Source organism: Eucyclogobius newberryi, unplaced genomic scaffold, assembly GCF_026437365.1.
Source record: "Eucyclogobius newberryi isolate DKJ021-1_F unplaced genomic scaffold, fEucNew1.0.hap1 SCAF_29, whole genome shotgun sequence".
NCBI classification, from domain to species: Eukaryota; Metazoa; Chordata; class Actinopteri; order Gobiiformes; family Gobiidae; genus Eucyclogobius; species Eucyclogobius newberryi.
Window position 1 is genome coordinate 886,676 of NW_027315934.1, and position 26,434 is coordinate 913,109.

At 51.5% G+C, this 26,434-nt stretch overlaps 4 non-coding genes across 4 annotated transcripts; all 4 read left to right on the forward strand.

Moving 5' to 3' along the window:
- The first annotated feature begins 1,511 nt into the window (after positions 1 to 1,511).
- trnaf-gaa (transfer RNA phenylalanine (anticodon GAA)) lies at positions 1,512 to 1,584 on the forward strand. Its single transcript has one exon. It is a non-coding gene; the product is annotated as a tRNA-Phe (tRNA).
- A 443-nt stretch (positions 1,585 to 2,027) lies between these two features.
- On the forward strand, positions 2,028 to 2,101 carry trnan-guu (transfer RNA asparagine (anticodon GUU)). The gene has a single exon. It is a non-coding gene; the product is annotated as a tRNA-Asn (tRNA).
- A 359-nt stretch (positions 2,102 to 2,460) lies between these two features.
- On the forward strand, positions 2,461 to 2,532 carry trnaq-cug (transfer RNA glutamine (anticodon CUG)). Its single transcript has one exon. It is a non-coding gene; the product is annotated as a tRNA-Gln (tRNA).
- Positions 2,533 to 12,678: 10,146 nt separating this feature from the next.
- Positions 12,679 to 12,751, forward strand: trnak-cuu (transfer RNA lysine (anticodon CUU)). The gene has a single exon. It is a non-coding gene; the product is annotated as a tRNA-Lys (tRNA).
- Positions 12,752 to 26,434: the final 13,683 nt, after the last annotated feature.

Genomic DNA, 26,434 nt, shown 5'->3' on the forward strand with positions numbered 1-26,434 from the left:
TTTAGTAAAAAGGAAATGCCTACTCTATTGTCTATGAAAAAGATTTACAAGGACAGTAAAGCCCACAAGAAGAGCCCTCAAACCCATACCTTTCTCCCTCAAGTTTACTGCTGCTACACTTTGCATTAAGAGAGGGAAAAGTATTGCTGCACATCAAGATTGTTTGCACTGTTTGCACAGCCTTGTTTCTCATTTTTTGGGCAAGGGATGATTGATGTAAAGACTTGTAGCTTTGGATCACCGTTATCCTTCCAAGGAGCAGTCTGCGGTTCCATGGTGTAATGGTTAGCACACTTTGAATCCAGCGATCCGAGTTCAAATCTCAGTGGAACCTTGAGTGCCCCGAGAGTAGCGTTACTCTTTTGAAAAAGTGCAGAAACATGAAGAATCTTTGGGTAAAATCTGTGCTTACCCCCTGAAAGGAGCTAACCAAAGCATACAAACTAAACAAAGCTGTTAAAATCTGGAGCTGGTTTTCTTATGACCAAGCTTATGATTCAACGCCTGGATTACAAAAGGCGTAAACGTTTCACCGCATTGCAAAAGAAAATCAAATGAAAAGCATTGATGTGTTGAAGGAATCCTTTGACTTGGAGAGACAGGACTTTTATAGGACTTATTATAAGCAAGAAATGAAACAAAGAAATGACCACTATAATCCTCTGACAGTAATCTTCGTTGAAGCCAATCAATCAGAACTTGCGAGGGGAATCATTTCTAAATGATCTCAATGCATTGGTAATCTGGACAACGTTCTGCTAAGTATATTCTAAACCAATGGGAACGAGAAGTGAACCTGGTTTTGTCTGACCAAGAGTGTGGAAATGTAGGAACAGCCCTGAGGAAGACCACAAAATCACATGCCTGAAGGGGAAAAATATGTTTTTTTCACCACACCATGTCAAAGTGCCCATTATTCACAAGGAAATGCTAACTGCTGGAGAACCCAGCAGGCAAACCACTATTAGGTGTTGTGGGGCTGTGCTGTTGCTCAAAAATAATGGACTGAAATTCACAGGGCACTGCAGACTGTTTTTGACTTTGCCATCCCACTCAAATTTAAAACTATGTACTTGGGCCTCAACACTCCTGCCATGGACACAATAAATGGATACCCTTGGAACATACTTTTGGCTGTAGAGAAAAAGGCCATCACAAAGAAATGCTCGACACCAACCACGCCAACGATCAAAGACTTGACTGACATAGTAACAGACATTAGACATTGGATGAATGGAAAACAGTGACATTCAGGCTTAATTTGGATAAGCACTAATTTGATCGACTTTGGACCAAGTAGGACCCCTATTTTCATTTAAATGTGATTTTGTTTTTATTTTATGTTTAGTGCTATTTATGTTCTTTTTATTTCGATTTTTGCTCCCTGGTCGCGTCCTGTATTGTTTTATGTTTAATCAAAAGAAAAGAAAAAAGGACACACAGAACTAGTTCATTTTCTCGCTACGTTATGCCACACGTTTCACTCCCTTGCCTAATTTGCTGGAAAAGTAGCCGAAATAGCTCAGTTGGGAGAGCGTTAGACTGAAGATCTAAAGGTCCCTGGTTCAATCCCGGGTTTCGGCAGGTGTACCTGAATGTTAGTCTTTGCTCAAAAATACAATGAATAGGAATGCTGGGTCTATTGGTTATTTTGCGAGATCAGGACATAAATGGCCTGGAAAGGATCTATAAAACATAAACAGCATGCTTTCGTTGGAACATTGTTAGCATGAACATGTTTGGTAACATGTTTGGTTTTGCTGAATGTTGTACCCAAGACCTTCTGCGTGTAGGGCAGATGTGATGACCACCACACAATGAAACCATGAAGCAGAAGTTTGCCTACTTCAATGCTGCTCTCTTTGATATAGCCCAATGATCAAATGTCATACTTATTTTCAAAACAGGACATCCTGTAGAAAGGTGTGGTTCAACGGTATAGCGGTTAGCGCTCTGAATCCAGAGTTTTTCTTCATTTCTTATTGCAATTAGATGTACAAGTCTTTTATGGATAAGCCTAGATTCTCGTCTCTGTGGCGCAATCGGCTAGCGCGTTCGGCTGTTAACCGAAAGGTTGGTGGTTCGAGCCCACCCAGGGACGACTGCTCACCTTGCCAGAGCAAGCAAGAAATACAATCCCAAAAGTAACCACTGTATGTAATTGTATAAGGAAACCAGGAAATCGTTATGGCGCTGCGGCTTCCTTGGTCAAAGGGCCTGTTTAGTAAACAGGGAATGCCTACTCTTTTGTCTATGAAAAATATTTACAAGGACAGAAAAGCCCACAAGAAGAGCCCTCAAACCCATACCTTTCTCCCTCAAGTTTACTGCTGCTACACTTTGTATTAAGAGAGGGAAAAGTATTGCTGCACATCAAGATTATTTGCACTGTTTGCACTCCTTGTTTCTCATTTTTTAGGCAAGGGATGATTGATGTAAAGACTCCAATGAGGAGTCTGCGGTTCCATGGTGTAATGGTTAGCACTCTGGACTCTGAATCCAGCGATCCAAGTTCAAATCTCGGGGGAACCTTGAGTGCCCTAAGAGCAGCGCTACTCTTTTGAAAAAGTGCAGAAACAAGAAGAATCTTTGGGTAAAATCTGTGCTTACCCTCTGAAAGGAGCCAACCAAAGCATACAAACTAAACAAAGCTGTTAAAATCTGGAGCTGGTTTTCTTATGACCAAGCTTATGATTCAACGCCTGGATTACAAAAGGCGTAAACGTTTCACCGCATTGCAAAAGAAAATCAAATGAAAAGCATTGATGTGTTGAAGGAATCCTTTGACTTGGAGAGACAGGACTTTTATAGGACTTATTATAAGCAAGAAATGAAACAAAGAAATGACCACTATAATCCTCTGACAGTAATCTTTGTTGAAACCAATCAATCAGAACTTGCGAGGGGAATCATTTCTAAATGATCTCAATGCATTGGTGATCTGGACAACGTTCTGCTAAGTATATTCTAAACCAATGGGAACGAGAAGTGAACCTGGTTTTGTCTGACCAAGAGTGTGGAAATGTAGGAACAGCCCTGAGGAAGACCACAAAATCACATGCCTGAAGGGGAAAAATATGTTTTTTTCACCACACCATGTCAAAGTGCCCATTATTCACAAGGAAATGCTAACTGCTGGAGAACCCAGCAGGCAAACCACTATCAGGTGTTTTGGGGCTGTGCTGTTGCTCAAAAATAATGGACTGAAATTCACAGGGCACTGCAGACTGTTTTTGACTTTGCCATCCCACTCAAATTTAAAACTATGTACTTGGGCCTCAACACTCCTGCCATGGACACAATAAATGGATACCCTTGGAACATACTTTTGGCTGTAGAGAAAAAGGCCATCACAAAGAAATGCTCGACACCAACCACGCCAACGATCAAAGACTTGACTGACATAGTAACAGACATTAGACATTAGATGAATGGAAAACAGTGACATTCAGGCTTAACTTGGATAAGCACTAATTTGATTGACTTGGACCAAGTAGGACCCTTATTTTCATTTAAATGTGATTTTGTTTTATTTTATTTTATGTTATGTTTTATGTAACTATTAAGTTCTTTTAATTACGATTTTTTCTCCCTGGTCGTGTCCTGTATTGTTTTATGTTTAATCAAAAGAAAAGAAAAAAGGACACACAGAACTAGTTCATTTTCTCGCTACGTTATTCCTGGTTCAATCACGGGTTTCGGCATGTGTACCTGAATGTTAGTCTTTGCTCAAAAATACAATGAATAGGAATGCTGGGTCTATTGGATATTTTTGCGAGATCAGGACATAAATGGCCTGGAAAGGATCTATAAAACATAAACAGCATGCTTTCGTTGGAACATTGTTAGCATGAACATGTTTGGTAACATGTTTGGTTTTGCTGAATGTTGTACCCAAGACCTTCTGCGTGTAGGGCAGATGTGATGACCACCACACAATGAAACCATGAAGCAGAAGTTTGCCTCCTTCAATGCTGCTCTCTTTGATATAGCCCAATGATCAAATGTCATACTTATTTTCAAAACAGGACATCCTGTAGAAAGGTGTGGTTCAACGGTATAGCCGTTAGCGCTCTGAATCCAGAGTTTTTCTTCATTTCTTATTGCAATTAGAGGCACAAGTCTTTTATGGATACGCCTATATTCTCGTCTCTGTGGCGCAATCGGCTAGCGCCTTCGGCTGTTCGAGCCCACCCAGGGACGACTGCTCACCTTGCCAGAGCAAGCAAGAAATACAATCCCAGAAGTAACCACTGTGTGTAATTATGTAAGGAAACCAGGAAATCGTTATCGGCATGAGAGGGTCTATTTTCGGCTTGATTTTACCAGACTCCCGGGCACTTCCAGAAGCTTGCTGTTTGCTCTGATTGCTCGGGGCAGAGCACAGTGTCACGCTGACCACGGGCTGTACGCGGAGGTGAGAGCTGGTTGTAAGGCGGATCACGGAGCCTCTGAATGGAGCCCCGCGCTCCGCGCTCCTCCGGGCTCTAAGCGCCGCTCAGACCCGGCATGAGAGGGTCTATTTTCGGCTTGATTTTACCAGACTCCCGGGCACTTCCAGAAGCTTGCTGTTTGCTCTGATTGCTCGGGGCAGAGCACAGTGTCACGCTGACCACAGGCTGTACGCGGAGGTGACCCGCTCCGTGATCTTAGCGCCGCCCAGACCCAGGGCCATCCACCCCGCACACGGCCAGACTTTGCCCGGCCAGGGAGCACCTTCTGCGGGTCGGAGGCTCCGGGTCGGAGCCCCTGGAGCCTGGAGCCCTCACCGGGCCCCGAACTCGGCTGCCGGAGGCAGTGCAGTGCCTCATGGATAAAAGTGCACCCAGCCGGTCTCGAACTCGCGTGAGGCGGAGCAGGGATCCATGAATCAACCATGAAAATGGTACAAATCATGGTTCTATGTATACCAGACAAGGAGCTTGGTCTATTGGCACTCAAGACCCGCCATCGTAGGGCCCCGTTCTGGTTTTATCCAGCTTCGAAGGCTCCTGCGCACTGCGGGTTTGTTTACATTTTGCGGCTGTGGTTTGCTCCGGCTAACCTCACGCCGGACACGTTGGAAGCGAGGCCGAGACAGAGGTCCCACCAGGCGCGGGGCGTCAGTCTGACTGGCTTCCCCCGCGCCTGGCCCCTCGTCTCCGGAGATGGGACCGTCACTCACCCCCGCACTGAAGGACGCGCGGCTTGAAGGATGATGGCTGCGCTTAGCCCCTGTGCCAGGGGCTCTGAGCCAGTCCCCTTCAGCCTCAACGCGTCCAGTGGGAACACAGTCCGGGTCCATTGTCACTCACCCCTGCGCAGAAGGACGCGCGGCTTGGAGGATGATGGCTGCGCTTAGCCCCTGGCACAGGGGCTCTGCACCAGTCCCCTTCAGCCTCAACGCGTCCGGTGGAACAACAGTCCAGGCCCTCTGTCACTCACCCCCGCACTGAAGGACGCGCGGCTTGAAGGATGATGGCTGTGCTTAGCCCCTGTGCCAGGGGCTCTGAGCCAGTCCCCTTCAGCCTCAACGCGTCCGGTGGGAACACAGTCCGGGTCCACTGTCACTCACCCCTGCGCAGAAGGATGCGCGGCTTGGAGGATGATGGCTGCGCTTAGCCCCTGGCACAGGGGCTCTGCACCAGTCCCCTTCAGCCTCAACGCGTCCGGTGGAACAACAGTCCAGGCCCACTGTCACTCACCCCCGCACTGAAGGACGCGCGGCTTGGAGGATGATGGCTGCGCTTAGCCCCTGTTACAGGGGCTCTGCGCCAGTCTCCTTCAGCCTCAACGCGTCCGACGGAACCACAGTCCGAGCCCATTGTCACTCACCCCCGCGCAGCAGGAGGCGCGGCTTGAAGGATGATGGCTGCGCTTAGCCCCTGGGCCCAAGGGCTCTGCGCCAGTCCCCTTCAGCCTCAACGTGTCCGATGGCTCTGCGCGGGGCGGGGGGCAGGGCCGGCGCATATTTTTGGTCCGACTCCGGTCCCTTCCTCGTCTCTGAGTTTGTCAAATGCAGCGCCTGTCCAGGGCTCACTTTGCTATCAACTGGCTGGTCACCGCCATCGTAGGGCCCCGTTCTGGTTTCATCCAGCTTCGAAGGCTCCTGCGCACTGCGGGGTTGTTGGCATTTGTGGTCCTGATTTGCGCTGGCTCACCCTCACGCTGGACACAGCGCCAGATGATATATTTGGTCCGACTCCGGTCCCTTCCTCGTCTCTGAGTTTGTCAAATGCAGCGCCTGTCCAGGGCTCACTTTGCTATCAACTGGCTGGTCACCGCCATCGTAGGGCCCCGTTCTGGTTTCATCCAGCTTCGAAGGCTCCTGCGCACTGCGGGGTTGTTGGCATTGGTGGTCCAGAGCCCCGGCTCTAAATTAAACCTGTTACCCTAGTAGGCCGGCCTCCGGGTCCCCCTCTCTTCTTCGGTTATGGAGTACATTGGGCGCGGGGGCAGCCAGTGGAGGGCAAGGAATCTGCCTCCAAGTGTGATGTAGGGGACAGGGGAGCCAGGGCCTTGGGGTCCTGGTGCTTTTTATCTTTTAAAGTGGCTCAGAGTACCAAGGGCACGGACTTCCAGGGGGCTGCACCAAGGGTGTGTAGCTCGTGTGGGGGTGCTTAAGTGTGGGTACCCGGGGACGAAAGGTGGGCCGGCGCGAGCCTCTGTGGTGAGTGCTGGGCCGTTCCCTTGGTACTCCAGTCAGAGTACCAAGGGCACGGACCTCCAGGGGGCTGAACCAAGGGTGTGTAGCCCGTGTGGGGGTGCTTAAGTGTGGGTCCCCGGGTTCGAAGGGAGGGCCTGGTCCCCGGTGGTCATCCCCGGAGTCCCAGAGCCTGCAACCCGGGGAAGAGTGGCCCGTCCCCAGACTGAGTTTGGGGGAATGCGGGGTGGCTCTGGAGGTGCTCCGTGGGTTCCAGGGGGTGTTCAGTGGAGGCCATGCCCAGCCAGAGTGGCCCGTCCCCAGACTGAGTTTGGGGGAATGTGGGGTGGCTCTGGAGGGGCTCCAGGGGTTCCAGGGGGTGCTCGGCGGAGGCCATGCCCAGCCAGAGTGGCCCTTCCCCGGGCAGAATCTGGGGAGAGTGGGGGGTGGCTCTGGAGGTGCTCCGGGGGCTCCAGGGGTTCCAGGGGGTGTTCAGTTGAGGCAATGCCCAGCCAGAGTGGCCCGTCCCCAGACTGAGTTTGGGGGAATGCGGGGTGGCTCTGGAGGGGCTCCAGGGGTTCCAGGGGGTGCTCGGCGGAGGCCATGCCCAGCCAGAGTGGCCCTTCCCCGGTTAGAATCTGGGGAGAGTGGGGGGGTGGCTCTGGAGGTGCTCCGGGGGCTCCAGGGCGTGCTCAGTGGAGGCCATGCCCAGCCAGAGTGGCCCTTCCCCGGGCAGAATCTGGGGAGAGTGGGGGGTGGCTCTGGAGGTGCTCCGGGGGCTCCAGGGGTTCCAGGGGGTGCTCAGTGGGGGCCATGCCCAGCCAGAGTGGCCCTTCCCCGGGGTGAGTCTGGAGGAGTGGGGGGTGGCTCTGGAGGGGCTCCAGGGGTTCCAGGGGGTGCTCGGCGGAGGCCATGCCCAGCCAGAGTGGCCCTTCCCCGGGCAGAGTCTGGGGAGAGTGGGGGGTGGCTCTGGAGGTGCTCCGGGGGCTCCAGGGGGTGCTCAGTGGAGGCCATGCCCAGCCAGAGTGGCCCTTCCCCGGGCAGAATCTGGGGAGAGTGGGGGGTGGCTCTGGAGGTGCTCCGGGGGCTCCAGGGGTTCCAGGGGGTGCTCAGTGGGGGCCATGCCCAGCCAGAGTGGCCCTTCCCCGGGGTGAGTCTGGAGGAGTGGGGGGTGGCTCTGGAGGGGCTCCAGGGGTTCCAGGGGGTGCTCGGCGGAGGCCATGCCCAGCCAGAGTGGCCCTTACCCGGGCAGAGTCTGGGGAGAGTGGGGGGTGGCTCTGGAGGTGCTCCGGGGGCTCCAGGGGGTGCTCAGTGGAGGCCATGCCCAGCCAGAGTGTCCCTTCCCCGGGCAGAGTCTGGAGGAGTGGGGGGTGGCTCTGGAGGTGCTCCGGGGGCTCCAGGGGTTCCAGGGGGTGCTCAGCGGAGGCCATGCCCAGCCAGAGTGGCCCTTCCCCGGGGTGAGTCTGGGGAGAGTGGGGGGTGGCTCTGGAGGTGCTCCGGGGGCTCCAGGGGTTGCTCAGTGGAGGCCATGCCCAGCCAGAGTGTCCCTTCCCCGGGGTGAGTCTGGGGAGAGTGGGGGGTGGCTCTGGAGGGGCTCCGGGGGTTCCAGGGGTTCCAGGGGGTGCTCAGCGGAGGCCATGCCCGGCCAGAGTGGCCCGTCCCCAGACTGAGTTTGGGGGAATGCGGGGTGGCTCTGGAGGGGCTCCAGGGGTTCCAGGGGGTGCTCGGCGGAGGCCATGCCCAGCCAGAGTGGCCCTTCCCCGGGCAGAATCTGGGGAGAGTGGGGGGGTGGCTCTGGAGGTGCTCCGGGGGCTCCAGGGGTTCCAGGGGGTGCTCAGTGGGGGCCATGCCCAGCCAGAGTGGCCCTTCCCCGGGGTGAGTCTGGGGAGAGTGGGGGGTGGCTCTGGAGGGGCTCCGGGGGTTCCAGGGGGTGCTCAGTGGAGGCCATGCCCAGCCAGAGTGGCCCTTCCCCGGGCAGAATCTGGGGAGAGTGGGGGGTGGCTCTGGAGGTGCTCCGGGGGCTCCAGGGGTTCCAGGGGGTGCTCAGTGGGGGCCATGCCCAGCCAGAGTGGCCCTTCCCCGGGGTGAGTCTGGAGGAGTGGGGGGTGGCTCTGGAGGGGCTCCAGGGGTTCCAGGGGGTGCTCAGCGGAGGCCATGCCCAGCCAGAGTGGCCCTTCCCCGGGCAGAGTCTGGGGAGAGTGGGGGGTGGCTCTGGAGGTGCTCCGAGGGCTCCAGGGGGTGCTCAGTTGAGGCCATGCCCAGCCAGAGTGGCCCTTCCCCGGGCAGAATCTGGAGGAGTGGGGGGTGGCTCTGGAGGTGCTCCGGGGGCTCCAGGGGTTCCAGGTGGTGCTCGGCGGAGGCCATGCCCAGCCAGAGTGGCCCTTCCCCGGGCAGAGTCTGGGGAGAGTGGGGGGTGGCTCTGGAGGTGCTCCGGGGGCTCCAGGGGGTGCTCAGTGGAGGCCATGCCCAGCCAGAGTGTCCCTTCCCCGGGCAGAGTCTGTAGGAGTGGGGGGTGGCTCTGGAGGTGCTCCGGGGGCTCCAGGGGTTCCAGGGGGTGCTCAGCGGAGGCCATGCCCAGCCAGTGTGGCCCTTCCCCGGGCAGAATCTGGGGAGAGTGGGGGGGTGGCTCTGGAGGTGCTCTGGGGGCTCCAGGGGTTCCAGGGGGTGCTCAGTGGGGGCCATGCCCAGCCAGAGTGGCCCTTCCCCGGGGTGAGTCTGGGGAGAGTGGGGGGTGGCTCTGGAGGGGCTCCGGGGGTTCCAGGGGTTCCAGGGGGTGCTCAGCGGAGGCCATGCCCGGCCAGAGTGGCCCTTCCCCGGGCAGAGTCTGGGGAGAGTGGGGGGTGGCTCTGGAGGTGCTCCGGGGGCTCCAGGGGTTCCAGGGGGTGCTCAGTGGGGGCCATGCCCAGCCAGAGTGGCCCTTCCCCGGGGTGAGTCTGGGGAGAGTGGGGGGTGGCTCTGGAGGTGCTCCGGGGGCTCCAGGGGGTGCTCAGTGGAGGCCATGCCCAGCCAGAGTGGCCCTTCCCCGGGGTGAGTCTGGAGGAGTGGGGGGTGGCTCTGGAGGGGCTCCAGGGGTTCCAGGGGGTGCTCGGCGGAGGCCATGCCCAGCCAGAGTGGCCCTTCCCCGGGCAGAGTCTGGGGAGAGTGGGGGGTGGCTCTGGAGGTGCTCCGGGGGCTCCAGGGGGTGCTCAGTGGAGGCCATGCCCAGCCAGAGTGTCCCTTCCCCGGGCAGAGTCTGGAGGAGTGGGGGGTGGCTCTGGAGGTGCTCCGGGGGCTCCAGGGGTTCCAGGGGGTGCTCAGCGGAGGCCATGCCCAGCCAGAGTGGCCCTTCCCCGTGGTGAGTCTGGGGAGAGTGGGGGGTGGCTCTGGAGGTGCTCCGGGGGCTCCAGGGGGTGCTCAGTGGAGGCCATGCCCAGCCAGAGTGTCCCTTCCCCGGGGTGAGTCTGGGGAGAGTGGGGGGTGGCTCTGGAGGGGCTCCGGGGGTTCCAGGGGTTCCAGGGGGTGCTCAGCGGAGGCCATGCCCAGCCAGAGTGGCCCTTCCCCGGGCAGAGTCTGGGGAGAGTGGGGGGTGGCTCTGGAGGTGCTCCGGGGGCTCCAGGGGTTCCAGGGGGTGTTCAGTGGAGGCCATGCCCAGCCAGAGTGGCCCGTCCCCAGACTGAGTTTGGGGGAATGCGGGGTGGCTCTGGAGGAGCTCCAGGGGTTCCAGGGGTTCCAGGGGGTGCTCAGTGGGGGCCATGACCAGCCAGAGTGGCCCTTCCCCGGGGTGAGTCTGGAGGAGTGGGGGGTGGCTCTGGAGGGGCTCCAGGGGTTCCAGGGGGTGCTCGGCGGAGGCCATGCCCAGCCAGAGTGGCCCTTCCCCGGGCAGAGTCTGGGTAGAGTGGGGGGTGGCTCTGGAGGTGCTCCGGGGGCTCCAGGGGGTGCTCAGTCGAGGCCATGCCCAGCCAGAGTGGCCCTTCCCCGGGCAGAATCTGGGGAGAGTGGGGGGTGGCTCTGGAGGTGCTCCGGGGGCTCCAGGGGTTCCAGGGGGTGCTCAGTGGGGGCCATGCCCAGCCAGAGTGGCCCTTCCCCGGGCAAAGTCTGGCCGTGTGCGGGGTGGATGATCCCTGCTCCGCCTCACGCGAGTTCGAGACCGGCTGGGTGCCCTTTTATCCATGAGGCACTGCACTGCCTCCGGCAGCCGAGTTCGGGGCCCGGTGAGGGCTCCAGGCTCCAGGGGCTCCGACCCGGAGCCTCCGACCCGCAGAAGGTGCTCCCTGGCCGGGCAAAGTCTGGCCGTGTGCGGGGTGGATGATCCCTGCTCCGCCTCACGCGAGTTCGAGACCGGCTGGGTGCCCTTTTATCCATGAGGCACTGCACTGCCTCCGGCAGCCGAGTTCGGGGCCCGGTGAGGGCTCCAGGCTCCAGGGGCTCCGACCCGGAGCCTCCGACCCGCAGAAGGTACTCCCTGGCCGGGCAAAGTCTGGCCGTGTGCGGGGTGGATGATCCCTGCTCCGCCTCACGCGAGTTCGAGACCGGCTGGCTGCCCTTTTATCCATGAGGCACTGCACTGCCTCCGGTAGCCGAGTTCGGGGACCGGTGAGGGCTCCAGGCTCCAGGGGCTCCGACCCGGAGCCTCCGACCCGCAGAAGGTGCTCCCTGGCCGGGCAAAGTCTGGCCGTGTGCGGGGTGGATGATCCCTGCTCCGCCTCACGTGAGTTCGAGACCGGCTGGGTGCCCTTTTATCCATGAGGCACTGCACTGCCTCCGGCAGCCGAGTTCAGGGCCCGGTGAGGGCTCCAGGCTCCAGGGGCTCCGACCCGGAGCCTCCGACCCGCAGAAGGTGCTCCCTGGCCGGGCAAAGTCTGGCCGTGTGCGGGGTGGATGATCCCTGCTCCGCCTCACGCGAGTTCGAGACCGGCTGGGTGCCCTTTTATCCATGAGGCACTGCACTGCCTCCGGCAGCCGAGTTCGGGGCCCGGTGAGGGCTCCAGGCTCCAGGGGCTCCGACCCGGAGCCTCCGACCCGCAGAAGGTGCTCCCTGGCCGGGCAAAGTCTGGCCGTGTGCGGGGTGGATGATCCCTGCTCCGCCTCACGCGAGTTCGAGACCGGCTGGGTGCCCTTTTATCCATGAGGCACTGCACTGCCTCCGGCAGCCGAGTTCGGGGCCCGGTGAGGGCTCCAGGCTCCAGGGGCTCCGACCCGGAGCCTCCAACCCGCAGAAGGTGCTCCCTGGCCGGGCATAGTCTGGCCTTGTGCGGGGTGGATGATCCCTGCTCCGCCTCACGCGAGTTCGAGACCGGCTGGGTGCCCTTTTATCCATGAGGCACTGCACTGCCTCCGGCAGCCGAGTTCGGGGCCCGGTGAGGGCTCCAGGCTCCAGGGGCTCCGACCCGGACCCTCCGATCCGCAGAAGGTGCTCCCTGGCCGGGCAAAGTCTGGCCGTGTGCGGGGTGGATGATCCCTGCTCCGCCTCACGCGAGTTCGAGACCGGCTGAGTGCCCTTTTATCCATGAGGCACTGCACTGCCTCCGGCAGCCGAGTTCGGGGCCCGGTGAGGGCTCCAGGCTCCAGGGGCTCCGACCCGGAGCCTCCGACCCGCAGAAGGTGCTCCCTGGCCGGGCAAAGTCTGGCCGTGTGCGGGGTGGATGATCCCTGCTCCGCCTCACGCGAGTTCGAGACCGGCTGGGTGCCCTTTTATCCAAGAATCAACTGGAGTGTGGAGCTTCTACGGGCCTCCAGGGGCACTGCCGACCCAGAGCTGTGCCCCGTCTTCAGTTCTCTGTATCTCAGGAAGTTTTTTATTTATACATTTATTTCATCCATAATCTCTGGCGCCTAAAGGGTTAAGATTTCAAATGAAGTGTTACTTCCAATGATGAATTGTGATGTGATGGCCAATCTACTACGTAGATGCTGTACTGTCAAAGCATTGAGTACATTCAGAGTGAACTGTATCATATGTCTTATACTGTAATTGTGACCACTCACTGAGAAATTAAAGTGACAGATTAATTTACCAGACTTAGAACTGAAAAATTCTGGGTTTTCATGATGACCTTTTCTTGACTTTTGGACAGCCAGCCTGGCTAGCTCAGTCGGTAGAGCATGAGACTCTTAATCTCAGGGTCGTGGGTTCGAGGCCCACATTGGGGGGAGTTGATTTTAAGCTTTATGGACTGCTTGCCATTACAACCCGTGAAATCTTGGTCATAAATTTTCTTCTGTTGGAACCGAAAGAAGAATAATTAAACCCTCTGTAACAATGAGATTTCAACTATTTCACTCAATTCTCATCACCTGTTAAAGTCATCTCTTTATATGGACTGTACATAATTGGAAAGACTTCATCTAGTGTAAGGTTGCCAAAGCATTTACTTTGTACTGATTTTTGTAACGTTATCTTCGAGATAAGGGAGCTCAATGTCAGCATCGCTGAAATGTCCAAGGTGTCAGGGTCAAGGTAAACTCCTACCTAAGCGTAAGCAAATTTGGTCACCAAGTGGAGGAATGGGTTCTAATCCCACTCCTGACAATGGGTTTGTCCTATATTTGAACTCATTGCAAGTGTAGGGGAATGGAGATGGACATTCCACGGCCAGATAACGGAAAATCTCTCTTTGAACATTGGGGGGTTTTCTTTCTCCCTCTCTCCCTCACCGCAGGGAGCCGCTGTGACTTTGGCGATAACAGACCTTCTCCCCCACAGTCTTACAGGAGGACGCCCCGATGAAAACTATGTTTTATGTGATTATGCCATGAATGTTTGTCCGAATCAACTCCGTACACCGCATGTTTCACCTTGTGTTACGTATTTTCCCACTGTTTAAGGTTTTATATTCCCAATGCTTTAACTCGAGTGCCCATCACAGGTGAAAGAAGATGTAAAATGTATCTACCTCAAGAAATAATGTGCACAAACTGCCAAAAGTGTTTAACGTGTCGTCGCAGTAGCGCCCGCCCCTTTCGCTCCCAGCGTGCCCTGCTGCGCTAGGTGACAAAAAGACGCTCCGAGCTTGGAACGCTCTCTTCTCCTCTCTTCTCTTCTTGCTCTCTTCTTCTTTTTTTTTTGTTCAAGCCTTTGTCTATCTCTTTGAAGCCGTCTCCACGGACGAGCCTGTTTTCTTTTCCTTTGTCTCAACAAAGCGTCCGCCACGTGGGTCGACAAGACTTGGCCAGCCTCATCGCCCTCCTGAACTCTGAAAACACCTGGAAACACCTGGAACTAAGCTTAAGCGCTAAACCGGACAGAGACTTTTAGGCCATAGGCTGTAGCCTGTATCGTTCAAGTTCGCTACACCTGTCACAAGACTAAAAAAATACTTCAAATATAAAATTATCATTGTACCATTAGCTCATGACCAAAAGTTCTCCACTCGGATCGCGCCAGTTTTTTTACGGCGATAACTTAAATGCGGAACTATATTCTCAGCATGATAGCGCAATATCCCTACGCCTGAATCATTCCGCCTCTGAATCAGCCAATCAGGTGAGAGTTACAACAACAACATAAAAGATGGCTGCTCACGTGTACCGGCATGTTGTCACTCGAGCCGATAGAAAACACTATGAAAATATGGATAACACGTGCATCACACACATTTCAGCGGTAGAAAAAGAACAAACACAGCCACTGACTGATGACTTGTGCTCAGAAGTGGATAGAAATCGATGGAATAGACCGCGCGTTAGCGGCAGCTGTTTGTGTACACAATGATGACTTCGCCAAACAAAACTATCCTACGTCTTCTGTGGCTTCTTCGGACGGAAATCTTTCAAATTTTCTGGAAAGTAACAAGCCAGGCTTTCACCCTACATGCTATAGACGTTTCACCCTACATGCTATAGACGTTTCACCCTACATGCTATAGACGTTTCACCCTACATGCTATAGACGTTTCACCCTACATGCTATAGACGTTTCACCCTACATGCTATAGACGTTTCACATCAACTCTGCCACCTTCTCCCAAACCACTGAGATCTACCACAGATGTAAAGACAAAATCATCTAAAAAGTCAAGCGATGTACTTCCTGCAGTTTGCATCATTTGCAGAAGGTTGATCGCTGTATCAAAGAGGCTCACAAGACAAAGAAAGATAAATTGGTCCAAGCTGAAACTTTAACTGCTGGTGAGTAGATTATATATTGATTCTTGCATGTGTGTTTTCTCTTGCTCGTGGTAAATAGGACTAATCACAGTGAAATAAGTTGGCCAAAATATACATAGATAAGATAAGATAAGATAATCCTTTATTGTCCCACATGGGGAAATTTCATTGATGCAACGCAGGAAGATCCAGAGGTAGATACAGAAGAAAAGAACAGATCACTATAGGAATATGTGCCTAGTTTATTACATGTAGGTGTAGATGTAATGTACGTAAGACTGTATGATGATGTGAGTTGAATAAAAAGGCAATACAACTTTTGCGATTGTTTACTGATTGTGCTCACCCTTGATTGAAATTCTTTTACTTATCCTTTACTAGGAAGTTTGGTCAAAGCAGCTGAATCAAGAGCAGATGAATCCATCCTGATGTGTACCAGAGGTAAAGATTGTGTTGCCATTGAAGGCACCTCTATCACAAGAGGTGTTACAAAGAATTCACAAGCTTTCTGACAAAGAAGACAAGTGATGAAAGGTAACATTTTGGTAATCAAATAAAATATATATATTTCCATATATTTAGATAAATTCATAATTTAATTGAAAATTATTGTAATGACTACACGATAATTTTAAAGACGTTTGAATCAAAGCAAATTTCTGTTTGTAGTGAGCTAGTATATTTCAATCACTGACCAATCACTGCATTTCCTTGCTTTATACAGGTGACCTAAAGTCTGGGAGTATGGTGATGCATATACAGCATTCTGTGACACAGTCATCCGGACACGACTGATTGAAAATCAGGAAATCCTCAGAATGAAGAAGCTCTTGTCCCTGTTCCAGAAATTCATCAAAAAACACCCTGGTCATGGAAGTTACCGGTAATTAAATTATTCTTATTGTTTATGAAAGAAAACAATAGAAGATCGGATAAACATCACAGCTATGTTTATTCATGAAATTTCATTCAAGATCAGACCAATCCAGTTAGCTACAAGAGTCTACATATTTCCATTCATTTTGTTTATTTATACAGGGAAAACCCAGTGAGAAAAGTGGTTACCCTGTTAAAACACAACCCAAAATAAACAACAAACATAGGATACTAAAACACAAATAAAATAATAATTCTAAAACTAAAACACAAATAAAATAGTAATCTATCAATACTTATGAATTTCTATTCCTTGTCTAATTTTTACAGATCCGATCTTCTGAAGAAGAGATTACAGCGAGACTTCCCACAGCTGAATTTTCACAAACCACCAAGAAGAAACCTGAGTGAAATGGTTTCCACAGAGACGACAGGACTTCTCCACCAGGATTTTTCAACTGAAACTGATATGTCAGTTTCTGAGATGTCATGTAGTGATGGAGAAATGGTGCCAGAAAGTGGTAAAGATGCAGCACTTCGAGAGCTCTCAAGGACAGTTTACAGTGCAGGTGTATTACTGAAACAAGCGGTCAAAAGTGCCCCTAGTATGGATGAAACAAGCGGTCAAAAGTGCCCCTAGTATGGATGAAACAAGCGGTCAAAAGTGCCCCTAGTATGGATGAAACAAGCGGTCAAGAGTGCCCCTAGTATCACTGAAACAAGCGGTCAAGAGTGCCCCTAGTATGGATGTAAATTGGCCTCCTACATCAGAGGATCTAAATGTTTCCTCTGCCAGAAAGATTGTGCCAATTGAACTTTATAACTTACTAGCTTGGTGTGTAGGTGCTAGTGATAAATTGACATTGTCTAACATGGTAAATGTATCCGAGGAGGTTGATCTTTGTTTACTGTCAATTTGCCAAGATATATATTTGTCCTCAAAAGGTAAAAATCAAACCAGTTGTACTTACACATTTTGACATCAATCATACTTATATCATTCCTCTGTTTGTATGTATATCTTATTCTGCAGAAAGTTTGCCTTATACTAGATCGAAAGATACACATGTTAATTAGCCTGTTCATCACGATGTAAATACTGCTTTTATGATTGTAATTATTCATATTGTTCATATTGTAAATACATTACATAAAATTATATCCGTTCTATAGAATAAAACCTTTACCAATAGCCTATGTTTTCTTTCTTCAAATGGGCAACTGGTGTTGAAAGGGTTAAAATACTACTTTTAGATTATGTTTTTATAGTGTAGTATTAATCAAGACTAGAGAATTTGTAATTGTTGAAGCATTCAGTTGAATACTAAATGTGGAGTAAGAGTTTAAGTGCGTAACGATAACATGCAAAATTGTTAAAACTGTTTTTTTAACTTACATTTTCACATAAACTAAAGCACCCAGAGTCTCACCACTTTACATCCTTCAAGAAAGTAGTTATGTCTCTGAGAATCTGAATTTCTGAAGTAATCAATCAAAGAATGAAAAAAATAAGAAGGTATGAAGATGGGTGTACAGCCCAATTTGTCACATATTTGGGTAAACTGGCAACTTCAACACCTATTTTCTCAAATACTGGCAGAAATCATGCGGAGAACTTTTTCCCCCAGCTCAAGTACATCTTTGAGATTGGAAAACCACTTTTGAAAAGTAGTCTTGATGTGGTGGAGCGAAATTCATTTTCTAGCCACATTCTGAGTTACAGCCTATGGCCTATTTCTTTTCTACTTCGCTTCTCCTATTTTTGAAGTAATCTACGCCGTTTACGTGGATCAGCGCTACGTTCTCATCTGAGTAAAGGCCGCGTGAGGAGCTAACACGCCGCTAAAGCGTTCTACCGCCAGACTCAAGGTAAACTCCTTCCTCGCCACAGGGGATTCTGGTCTCTGAATGGAGGCGTGGGTTCAAATCCCACTCCTGACAAAAAAAAAATATTTCCTTTGGAAAGGAAGCCATTTGTACACCCTAAATTACAAGCACATATGTGTGACATATGTGCGGCACGCACCGCCACGAGCCGCACGCGGCACCGCTTCTCCTCCGCTGCACCGGCGTTTCCACGTCCAATCACCGGCTCCACCACGAGCGGCAAGCACCGCCACGAGCCGCACGCGGCTCCGCTTCTCCTCCGCTGCACCGGCGTTTCCAAGCCCGAACACCGGCTCCGCGCTCCCGCACCCGCCGCCCCGGAGGTCTGTACCTGGGCGAAGGTGTGGCCCCAGCCCGCCACAGGAGCAGACACGGAGAGCGGGGCACCGGCTCTACCCGGAGAAAAGCAGCCCCATACAACCAAGGTACAGCCCCGTTTCTCTGCTTTCCCCGCTCCACAGACGGGGCGATCTGGTCACAAAACTGGACTCAAATGCGTCTTGATTGGGCTAGAGCAACGCCGGCGTCTGGTATGTGGACTGCCGCTTCTGTCCTAACGTCTTTGTTTTGTTAGTCGTTTCCATTGTTTTGTTTTGTTCCCGCGTCTCTGTGTTGTGTTCTGTCTACATCCCTCTTCCTTAACTTCATCGGACATTACTGCACCGTCCATCACTCATCTCCTCCCTCACTCCTGGACTATCTACTGCCCTAGCCGCCAGCTAACAGCTGGCTTAACACCTGCTGAGGTCCGTCATGGTATCGCGGGGCCTCCCTGCCGTGCAGACAAGGTCTGGGGCAACCAACGCCACTCACTCCACCAGCTTCAACACCCGGTCCACTGCTGCTTTTTCACAACTCTCTGCCCACCAGCTTCTAGTTAACCAGCTTCTAGCCACCGCCAACATACTAACTGGATTACTCTCATCTGCTGCTACGTTCCATCTCCTCCTCGGACTTTCACTCCCGTGCCTCCAGGCCACCGCTCCACCAACTTCTCGCCTACTCACCTACACCGCTGCTGACCTTCACCTCCTCAACCATAACCACCGTCTCCCAGCTGCTGCTGCCTCTGCAGCTAGCTCAGCTGGGATCCTTCGCCGGCCCCGCTACATCCACCGGGGCTCTGGTCTCTCCCATAACCAACACTCCAACGACGGCTCACCTATCCCCTCACTCTGGACTAGTTTTCGCCCCCCCCGTCACCCCCACCTGCCGCACTGCCAACCTCAGCAACCTCCGCCCCCCCACCCCTGCGCCCCCATCCATCTCCGCTTCCCCATCCATCTCCGCGCCCCCATCCATCTCCCTTGCACTGCTGAACTGCCGCTCCCTCTCCAACAAATCACCTGTTATATCTGAACTGCTGCTGGACAATAACATTGATCTGCTTCTCCTCTGTGAAACATGGCAACAGCCCCTGGACTTCTATGCTCTCAACCAAGCCACTCCCTCCAACTACACTTACACTGCCAAACCCCGCCTCTCCGGGCGTGGGGGAGGTCTTGCTGTTATTCATAAAAAATCTACATCCATCACTGAACTGAACCTCAACCTTCCATCCATCTCATCATTTGAATACCTCGCCTTCTCCCTCCCCAACTCTATCACCGCTATCCTGATCTATTGTCCCCCAAAGCCCCACCCCTCTTTCCTCACTGAATTGTCTGAACTCCTCACCATCGCATCCTCTCTCTCTGCCCGCCTCCTACTCACTGGTGACTTCAACATCCACATTGACTGCCCCAACGCCCCACTGACATCCGACTTCCTCTCTCTCCTGGACTGCTTCCATCTCACCCAACACATTGACTTCCCCACCCATACCAAAGGCCACACTCTGGACTTAGTCTGTTCCTCTCTCCTACCCATATCTAAGCCCCACCCCCTCCCTTTCCCTCTCTCTGATCATCTCTGCATCCTTTTCTCCGCCCCCCTACCCTCGCCCCACAACCCCAAAAAACGCACCATCACCTACCGCAATATCAAGTCAGTCAACCCCCTCACGCTCTCCCAGCTCATATCCTCTGCTTTCCCCCCTGACTCCCCCCCCTCTTCCCCCGACGACTATGCTGTCATGCTCAACACCACCCTCTCCGACTCCCTTGACTCCCTAGCCCCCTGGAAAACCTCCTCCGTCTCATACATCAACCCCGCCCCCTGGTACACCTCTGAACTCCGCACCATGAAGCAGACTGGCCGCCAACTCGAACGACTCCTCAAAAGAACCCGCCTCACCGTCCACGCCGAAGCTTTCAAATTACACATCTCCTCCTACCGTGACGCTCTCCAAGCCGCCAAATCTGCCCACCTCTCCACCCTCATCAACAGCTCCCACCGGAGCCCCTGCACCCTGTTCTCCACCTCTCCACCCTCATCAACAGCTCCCACCGGAGCCCTCGCACCCTGTTCTCCACCGTCAACAAGCTGCTCCAGCCACCGGACATCACTCCACCCTCCTCCCCTGACCTCTGCAACTCTTTCCTCCTTGCCTTCAATGACAAAATTTCCAAAATCAACAGCTCCATGACTGCCGTCTCCATTAACTCCATCACCCCCCCCCCCCCCCCCTGCCCCCCCCCCTCTCCCTGACCACCCACCCTTCCCTCCCCTCACCACCTTCCCCTCTGTTAACTCCTCTCATATCATAGACCTCATCACCGCTTACAAAACCACCACCTGCTCTCTCGACCCCCTCCCAACGACTCTAACCAAGGCTTGCCTCCCTGCTCTCATCCCCCATCTCACCACCCTCTTCAACCAGTCTTTATCCCTTGGCCATGTTCCTTCCATCTACAAACTGGCCTCCATCACCCCCATCCTCAAAAAACCCACCCTAGACTCCGCCAACCTCTCCAACTACCGCCCCATCTCCAACCTGCCGTTCCTCTCAAAAACGCTGGAACGCATCGTCGCCGCCCAACTTCACACCCACCTCCAGTCAAACAACCTCTATGAACCCCTCCAATCTGGCTTCCGCCCACTTCACAGCACTGAAACAGCCCTGGTCAAAGTACTCAACGATCTCCTCACCTCTGCAGACTCCGGGGCCCTCAACATCCTGTTACTACTAGACCTCAGCGCAGCCTTTGACACTATAAACCATTCCATCCTCCTACAAAGGCTGCGCCAACTGGGTGTTGAGGGCTCTGCACTTGACTGGCTTACATCCTACCTCACCAACAGGCAAGAGTTCATTTCCCTCTCCGGTCACTCATCCACCCTCTCCCCAGTAACGCAGGGGGTCCCCCAGGGCTCAGTCCTCGGCCCCCTCCTCTTCATCTGCTACATCTTCCCCCTTGGTCACATCCTCCGCCAACTCAACCTGGACTTTCACTGCTACGCTGACGACACCCAGATATACCGCACCACCAAATCCACCCAAACCCCTCCCCTCAGCCACATCGAAACCTGCATCTCTACAATAAAATCATGGCTCACTCTCAACTTCCTCAAACTGAACAGTGACAAAACAGAGCTCCTCCTCATTGGCACCAAATCCACTCTCAATAAAACTGGTCCCTTTTCACTCAGCATCGACACCTCGACCATCGCCCCCTCTACCCTGGTACGCAATCTCGGTGTCATCATGGACCCCACCCTCTCCTTCACTCCCCATGTCAGCCACATCGTCAAGACCTCATACTTCCACCTCCGCCGCATCGCCAAAATCCGACACTGCCTCACCCTCCCCGCTGCTGAATCCCTCATCCATGTCTTCATCTCCTCCCGCCTTGACTACTGCAACTCCCTCCTCACTGGCATCTCCTCCCATTCCCTCCATAGACTCCAAATGGTCCAAAACTCCGCTGCCCGCCTCCTCACCCACACCCGGTCCCGTGATCACATCACTCCCGTTCTCCGCTCTCTCCATTGGCTCCCAATCAAGCAGCGCATAAACTTTAAAATACTCCTCCTCACCTTCAAAGCTCTTCACCACCTTGCCCCCCCCTACCTGTCTGACCTCCTCATCCCCCACCGCCCCTCCCGAGCTCTCCGATCCTCCTCCTCTCTCACCCTGACTGCACCAACATCCCGACTCAAAACATTTGGCGACAGAGCATTCTCCCGAACAGCACCCCGACTCTGGAACTCCCTCCCCCAACCTGTCCGCCACTCTCCCTCACTCACAACATTCAAATCCCGCCTAAAAACATACCTCTTCACCCAAGCTTATGACCTCCCCTACCCCTAGCCTCCTCTACCCCATTGCCTACTCTTCTACCCCCTGTTACATCCCCATCTTTTTCTCTCTGCTTCTTCTGTCTTGTTCATTTTATCTGTATATTAATGTGTATTGTACGTGTTGTCCCCCCCTGTCTGTAAATACCCCCCCCCCTTTTTTATATACGTGACTCGCCACAGCAATTGTCGGACCATGTCGGCCTCGGTGAAACTGAGAAAAACAGCATTTTACTTTTTTCCCCCCAAATTTGTGATTTTCGTTTTTTTGCAGAATGTGCTAGTTGAAGTTATGAATAAGCCCTGTGTGCTTCAGATAACACTATTGGTTGTCTTAAACGTATACATTAAGCTGTTAAAAATGTGGAGTTTTCGGGTCTTTTTCCTGCTCTCCTGGGGGGTGTCACCTTTTTCTAGCCAACGTGTTGTTTACATTTTCCACCAATCAGCTGTGATCCGCATGGCTACAGCTGCGTGATCTGCGTGCTTTCCGTGTTTTTCTCTCATTACTCCAGACCGTCTGCAGAGCACAGTCTTCAGAGCTTACATTTCCTGGACTACATTGCAACGGAACTGTTTACTCAGGTACACTTTTACTTTACTACTAAATTATTGCTTTAACGCTGTGTTTTAAGGCAGTCTCGTGATCACTTTAGAATCTTACTTGTCTGCTCCGGTGGAGCTAATGCTAAGCTAACATGTTGCTTCAGTGCACTCTGCAATACGGGCTTAATGTGACTACTTGCTGTTATCACCATGTTATCGGGTTATTTTTCGGCGTGGGTTAGCCCGTGGGTTGTGTGGGTCGTGCTTTGTGTCTGTTTTATCGTGCTAAACCGGTTGTTACCCCCACAGCCCGGAGCTAAACGCAGCTATTCGGAGCTAAGTTGTAAGCTAAACTTTGCTATGTTATCGGGTTATTTTTCGGCGCGGGTTGGCCCGTGGGTTGTGTGGGTCGTGCTTTGTGTGTGTTTTATGGTGCTAAACCGGCTGTTGGCGCCACAGCCTGGAGCTAAACGCAGCTTTTCGGAGCTAAGTTGTAAGCTAAACTTTGCTATATTATCTGGTTATTTTTCGACGAGGGAAGAGAAAAAAACTACAACTCCCGATACCACTTCTGGTCACGTGGCTTACGTAAGTTGCACGTCACGCACGCACTGCGTCACTCGAACCAATCACGCGCTTGCCTGGCCATTATCAGCTTCCTGTGTGTCTCTCTGTGCACTGTGTTGGAAGAGACAACAGGACGGCTGAACCAGTGAAGCTTTGCGACTAAAACACCCGCTTTTAATCACTTTAATGTGCGCCGGTTTTAAAGTCAAGTTTATGTTTCTGGTGTGCTGTTCTGCAAGTGTTTTGCTTTTACGAGCAGTGTTATCTCAAGTGAGCTAGCTAGCATCGCTAGCCGAGGGCAGATGTCCCAATATCTCCGCGTTTTGCATCTTAAATACACCGTTAACGTCACAATGTGAACTGTTATCTGTGAAGCGTGTTATTCCCATATTACTGTTAACCCTAATCCTTTTATCCCCCTTTTCAGAATTGGCAAAGACACCCTGACTGACATGACCTGTCTCTACGTGAAGTCTGCTAAGGAGCGTGGTAAGTGTAAAACATTATTTTGGTGATTTTCGTGTTTTAATGATTAGAGTATAATTAACCATAAGCAACATCTGTTTTTCAGGTGAGCCTGCAGTTTGTACATCAAGCTTCAGATCACTGTGGAAACAGCTTCTCCCACACATCAGAAGCTGCAGGCCACGCACAGATCTCTACAACAGAATCTAATGTGCTGTCTTTCGGACCCTCACCGCCAGCAAGCAAAGACATCAGGATGCATTACAGCTTTGACTTTGCACAGCAGGTACTAATGATAGTGCAAATGCAGAATAGCAATTATAGAGACATATACGTCTTAATCAAATGTCATATGTATTAATCTAATCTCCTTTTCTCTCTCTGTCTACTACCCTCTGCAGACGGGGCCAAGCTTCACTACACAATGGACATCCACTTCCTCATTGCTGGCCACACCAAATTCTCCCCTGATTGCGGCTTTGGACTTATCAAGCGAGCATACATGAAGACCAGGGTTGACACTTTGGAAGACATCGCTGAGGTTAGTTTTTATTATTTGACTACTTTAATGTGTAAACATTAGCCTGGCAAAACTTCAGTGCTGCTCTCTGCTTAAGATATGTTTCTTCTGTTCTCATTTTTTTACATTGTCGCCCTTGTCATCAGGTAGCGGAAAACAGCTCTCCTGAGTCTCACCTCAATATCCCACAGCTTGTTGGAACGGCGGATGGCAAAGTGTTTGTCAAGAACTTGGACTGGCAGAAGCATCTGAGTCCCTTCTTCAGACGGCTTCCAAAGATCAAGAGTTATCAGCACTTCAGGTATTTATATTGAAACTCTCACATTGTGTTAAAAAAAAAAAAAATAGTTAATGAGTGTTTTATGTGAAATAGTTAGCCATTTCTTAAATGTCCTGTTATTTGTTTACAGCTTTGATGCCAAGAGCCGAGAGTCACAGCACAGAAGAGTGCACAGACGAAGAAGAGGATGAGGATGTGATCTCTGATGTAATTGGACTCTGGTGGTGTACATATCATATCTATTATCTCATATCTCATATATTCAAAGCCATGAACCCGTTGCAGTTCGTATACCTGGCCCTGGCATCTGTTTATAAGAGTTCTTCTATTAAGAGTGTTTTTTAAACTTCCTATAAGTTACTGTCTAGGGATGAGCCCCAGGTGCAGGTGCAGAGCAGCAGTTCAAGACGCTCCTCTGTCGCTGAACTCTCGCCCGTTCTGTTACATGTGAAGTGTTCAGATTCAAGACAGATAGAGACTGTGTGTGTTCCTCGTGTTCCTCGTACAAATAATGCCAAAAAGTCACATCTCAGAAAAAATATTTCAGGCGTCAGACCAAATAACTTAAGGAAAATAACAATCACAAATGACACAAATATACAACATTAGAGCAATTTCCTCCAAATCGCTCTTAGTTAATGAATTAATTAGTGACTATAATATAGATCTTCTAGCTCTAACTGAAACGTGGCTTCAACAAGACGACTACGTCAGACTAAATGAGTCCACCCCACCCACCCATGTTAACTTTCAGACTGCCAGGAGCACAGGCCGAGGTGGTGGCGTGGCAGTGATCTCCCACTCAAGCCTACTCATGAGCCCTAAAACTAACAATGCATTTCACTCATTTGAAAGCCTTATGCTGTCGATCACATGTCCAAATATGAAAAACCTAAAAGGAGTTTTGTTCATAGTTATCTACCGACCTCCTGGTCCCTACTCAGAGTTTTTAACAGAGTTTTCTGACTTTATATCAAACTTAGTGTTAGCCTGGGATAAAATAGTTATAGCTGGAGACTTTAATATCCACGTGAACATGAGTGATGACGCTCTCAGTAATGCCTTCAGCGCCTTGTTAGACAGCATTGGTTTCACTCAGAATGTAAATAAACCGACTCACACCCACAAGAACACTCTGGATCTTATCCTAACGTATGGAACAGAGATTAGTGACCTCATTGTCCTCCCTCAAAACCCTATATTGTCAGACCATTTCCTTATTACCTTTCAGTTTATTCTTAAAGATCATCCAGTCCCACAAAATAAAGTTACAATGAAAAGGACAATATCTGAAAAATCTATCTCAAAATTCAAATAAATAATAGAGCCAATATTCAGTGACATGTCATGTGATCCTGCTGAGAACAGCTTTAGTCCCAGTTTAAGTGATCAATTTGTCGACTTGACCATGAATTCTCTGAAGTCTGCTCTTGACGTTGTCGCGCCGTTAAAACAGAAGGTCATTAGGCCAAAGCGCGCCTCCCCATGGTACAACCAAGAACTGCGTTCACATAAACAAAGAGTTAGAAAGTTAGAGGGATTATTTCGTCGCTCTCGCACCGAAGAATCCCTAAAAGCATGGAAAAGTTGCCTGCTGTCCTATAAGCAGGCTCTGCGTAAGGCCCAAACCAGATATTATTCAAATCTAATAGAAGTCAACAAAAGTAACACTAAATTCCTTTTCAGCACTGTAGCTAGGCTAACAAACTGTCACAGTGCAGTAGAGCCCTCACTCCCAGCTACACTTAGCTCTGATGATTTCCTCCTATTTTTTAACAATAAAATAAAAACAATCAGAGACAAATTAGATGAAATTACCCCCGCTATTAGCCCTGAACTAGCCCAAAATGTAAATCTAACGTCCCATATAAATCCAGCTGTAAACTTAGAAAGGTTCACAGCTGTTGATCAAGCAGAGATAACTTCAGCCATTATGTCCTCTAAAAGCTCAACTTGTGTCCTAGACCCCATTCCAATCAGACTCCTCAAAGACATTCTCCCCCTAATTATAGACCCTATTATTAATATAATAAATACTTCACTCGAAAGTGGCTATGTTCCACAGTCCTTCAAACATGCAGTCATTAAACCTCTTCTGAAAAAGCCTAATCTAGATCCCGACCTATTGGTAAACTACAGACCTATTTCAAATCTTCCCTTCGTCTCTAAAATCCTTGAAAAAGTCGTAGTAAAACAGCTTTGTCGCCACCTGCAGGACAATAACTTATTTGAAGTTTTCCAGTCAGGGTTCAGAGCCCACCACAGCACTGAAACTGCACTAGTTAAAGTCACAAATGATTTGTTATTAGCCGCTGACGATGGACTGGTCTCAGTCCTGGTTCTGTTGGACCTCAGCGCAGCGTTTGACACCATTGACCACAACATTCTACTGCAGAGGTTAGAATGT